Source organism: Hevea brasiliensis, chromosome 1 (genome assembly GCF_030052815.1).
Source record: "Hevea brasiliensis isolate MT/VB/25A 57/8 chromosome 1, ASM3005281v1, whole genome shotgun sequence".
In the NCBI taxonomy this organism is placed as follows: Eukaryota; Viridiplantae; Streptophyta; class Magnoliopsida; order Malpighiales; family Euphorbiaceae; genus Hevea; species Hevea brasiliensis.
Genome location: NC_079493.1, coordinates 65,232,433 through 65,237,015, shown reverse-complemented (window position 1 = coordinate 65,237,015; position 4,583 = coordinate 65,232,433). Strand labels below are relative to the sequence as shown.

Here is a 4,583-nt window from a genome sequence, read left to right as displayed (position 1 = left end):
GTAAACTAGCCAACGTGTATTCCTGCTTAGTCATATGAAAATTTATCACAAAATTACCAAATGATTCAGGAAGGAACTGAAGGATCAAATCCGTCTATAGTTGGAAATCCATGTTAATGTCAAGATGTTCCAGCTGCTCATTCAGCCGAATCATCTTGTGGACATAATCTCCAACATTCTGTCCCTCAAACATCCTCATGCAGAATAGCTGTCTAGATATCTCATACCTAGCATTCTTGCTGTGCTCACCATATAACTCTTGTAGGTGAAGGAGGATCTCAATCGCACTTTGCATGTTTTCATGCTGCTTCTGTAACTCATTACTCATAGAATCAAGCATGTAACACTTGGCTCTTATATTATGCTCCTTCCACTTGTCCAAAGTTTCATGTTCCTCTTGTGTGGCCTCTGGAGGTAAGGGACCAAGAACATTTAAGTCTAGAACATATCCTATATGTTCAAGGTTCAGGACAAGTTTCAAATTTCTTAGCCAATCAGATAAATTAGGTCCTGTCAACATATTGCGATCAAGTATGCTTGCAAGGATATTGGATAGTGGTGGTTGATCTCTGCTCATTATTATTAGAAAATTAACTGTAGAAAATAACCATATTAATTAGTAAATGTATCATGTAATTAACCAAAATAATTATGGTCTTTTAATCAAATTGGTCCTCCCACTAACTTAGGGAATCCTACACTTCCAAAATAGAAAACGGAAATCTTAGTTGGATGGATTTCTAGTGGGTGAGTCAATTCTTTTAATTCTATTGATCATCCTCAGGTACAACCATTATTGGAATGACAATAATCTATAAGTGAGCAACTCCTTGCCCATCACATCTCATGTGAGGTTCAATCCTTTACCTAGCCCCTAATGCTCAAAATCTCAGGTACATTGGTTATTGACTTTTCTTGCATCAGTTAAGTTGATCCCATTGAGCCAGTAACTATACAAATAATTTTAATGTCCTTAGGTACATCCAATATTGGCTACCAAATTATTTATATATTTACAACATCTCATGATTAATAATTATTCTTAAGAAAATCTCTTAAATTAATTGCATCTTATGCAAGTATTTAAAATTTCTTAAAATAATTGCCTTAATAGAGGGCCCATGTTATAATTACTTTAAATATAGCATATCCAACTTAATCATTTGTTTGGAAGATTTTGTGGTCGTCCTAATCACTATTATGGTCTCACTTTGCACATTATCTAATTAGCATACATATATCATATAATTGCATACATTCTCATGCATCTCATGCATTCATGGATAATAACAAATATGGTATGATCATGGACTTCCTAAGGGATTCAATTTTGAAACACCAAGAATTGAATCAGGGCATTCGTTGGTGCATTTCATTCATTCATATTACAAGAGTTGCTGAAGGAGTACATAATCAACATTGGTGAAGGAGTACTTGATCTTGAATTCCTCCCATTGGTCCCACAATTGCTCTTGACCTCCTTGATCTTCTTGCAATCTAATTACATAGTAATCCTTGGCATACAAAGGCGAATTTACAAGAACTAAATGTAGCACCCCTTACCCGTGTACAGTATACCCGAGTAAGCAATGTCACACGGTGTACCGGCACACTCTATTATACCTTAATTAACCTTTATCATGCTTTTGAATATATCTTGTGAAATATAATATCTTTGAGCCATTTTTCAAAATTATAATAAAAGTTAATTAAGGTATAATAGAGTGTCTTGACACAAATGTGACATTGCTTACTCTGCATATCTTCTGCAGTAAGGGGTGTCACATTTAGTGGTATCAAAGCCTGGTTTCGATCCAGGGACCTGTGGGTTATGGGCCCACCACGCTTCCGCTGCGCCACTCTGATGTAGGGTCCATATCCTATTCAAAATAAGAAAGATAAACAGATCTGCATTAGTGTCACCTTGACTCTTACAAATGCAATGCATGGTATGGATTCAATCTAGGCCCAGAAATGCCTAAACCGTGCTCTGATGCCACTAAATGTGACACCCTTACGTGTATGCGGTATGAGTAAGCAATGTCACACGGTGTACCGACACACTCTATTATACCTTAATTAACTTTTATCATGCTTTTGAATATATCTTGTGAAATATAATATCTTTGAGCCATTTTTCAAAATTATAATAAAAGTTAATTAAGGTATAATAGAGTGTGCCGGTACACCGTGTGACATTGCTTACTCGGGTATACTGTACACGGGTAAGGGGTGTCACATTTAGTGGTATCAAAGCCTGGTTTCGATCTAGGGACCTGTGGGTTATGGGCCCACCACGCTTCCGCTACGCCACTCTGATGTAGGGTCCATATCCTATTCAAAATAAGAAAGATAAACAGATCTGCATTAGTGTCACCTCGACTCTTACAAATGCAATGCATGGTATGGACTCAATCTAGGCCCAGAAACGCCTAAACCGTGCTCTGATACCACTAAATGTGACACCCCTTACCCGTGTACATTATACCCGAGTAAGCAATGTCACACGGTGTACCAGCACACTCTATTATACCTTAATTAACTTTTATTATAATTTTGAAAAATGGCTCAAAGATATTATATTTCACAAGATATATTCAAAAGCATGATAAAAGTTAATTAAGGTATAATAGAGTGTGCCAGTACACCCTGTGACATTGCTTACTCGGGTATATTGTACACGGGTAAGGGGTGTCACATTTAGTGGTATCAGAGCCTGGTTTCGATCCAGGGACCTGTGGGTTATGGGCCCACCACGCTTCCGCTGTGCCACTCTGATGTAGGGTCCATATCCTATTCAAAATAAGAAAGATAAACAGATCTGCATTAGTGTCACCTCGACTCTTACAAATGCAATGCATGGTATGGACTCAATCTAGGCCCACAAATGCCTAAACCGTGCTCTGATACAGCTAAATGTGACACCCCTTACCCTTGTACAGTATATTTCACAAGATATATTCAAAAGCATGATAAAAGTTAATTAAGGTATAATAGAGTGTGCCGGTACACCGTGTGACATTGCTTACTCGGGTATACTGTACATAGGTAAGGGGTGTCACATTTAGTGGTATCAGAGCCTGGTTTCGATCCAGGGACCTGTGGGTTATGGGCCCACCACGCTTCCGCTGCGCCACTCTGATGTAGGGTCCATATCCTATTCAAAATAAGAAAGATAAACAGATCTGCATTAGTGTCACCTCGACTCTTACACTAAATAAATGAAATTATAACCCAAAAAATATTACAACCTTTATAATACATGCCCAAAATAAATTAAAATAAATTAATTAATTTACAACCTAAAGAAACATAAAAGAAATAAATCCAATCACATTGGTCTTTTATAGTCCATGATCATCCATCATGCATATCACTATTTAATAATTAAATAAAACATACATTCTTAAATTAAATTGAATATCTCATATTCAACTTAAAAATCTAGATTTGAATATGATTCAAACAAATTTAAAAAGTTAGATTTGAATATCATTCAAATAAATTTAAAAATTCATATTTGAATCACATTCAAACAAATTTAAAAATTCATATTTGAATCACATTCAAACAAAATTAAAATTTTCAGATTTGAATCAAAATTTAATTGTGTGATTAAAACACCTAATTAAACACTTTAATTAGTCATGGGCCTAATTATGGGCCTTGGAACAAAGCCCACAAACATACCCAAACAGCCATGCGCATGGTTGAATGAATCAAACCATGCACATGGTGGTGTAGTTCATCAAGCCGCCACCTTTGTTGGTCCAACCAGCAATGGATCTATCATCTCATGATCAAACCACATAATTAAATCATATAATCAACAATCTAAATGGCAAATATAGTGGCTCTGATACCAATTGAAGGAGCGGAAGCATGAAAATCATAAGTTTAGATCATTGAAATTCAAAAGTTTTCATCTAGGGTCACATGCATCATGCAAGATTCATTTTTATCTATTTGATTTCAATGATAAATTGCATATCAAAACTCTTTTAATATATTTTTGGATCTACATTTTCCATTTAGGATTTTAGAATTAATCAAATTAATTATTAGAACCTTAGATTAGATCAAGAATAAGTGCACTAACCTCTTGATGCACTGCAGTGCATTTGACACATTTGGGATGTGTCTAGGACACCAAATGTTGTCCCTCTAACTGGTCCACACCAAGATCACCTATGGCAGCCCTTGAACAGCTTCTAAAGCTTTTTCTATGAATTAGAAAATCAAGTTTTACCTTTTGAGAGATTACAGATGTAAACTGGACACTAGAAACGATTTCTAGTATTTTTAATTAAAGAGATTGTTTGCTAATCTCTTTGAATTGATGAGAGATGAAGAAGAAGAGAGGGAGAGGCAGCCAAGGGGTGGCGGCACCTTTTAGAATACAACAGCTTGTGTGTTTGTTCTTTCATCCTTACACTTATATAGCTAGGTCACCACTTAAAACCCTTGCCACATGTCACCTTCTGATTGGCTCTAGGTTTAATTGACCCAATCACATTATGCCAAGTGTCAAACCTATATTTAATCTTGACTTTGATCATCTTATATGATTAAAAGACATATGG

General features: G+C 35.9%; 1 non-coding gene across 1 annotated transcript; it reads right to left on the bottom strand.

The window, feature by feature from the left end:
• Nucleotides 1-3,071: 3,071 nt before the first annotated feature.
• Nucleotides 3,072-3,143, bottom strand: TRNAM-CAU (transfer RNA methionine (anticodon CAU)). Its single transcript has one exon. It is a non-coding gene; the product is annotated as a tRNA-Met (tRNA).
• Nucleotides 3,144-4,583: the final 1,440 nt, after the last annotated feature.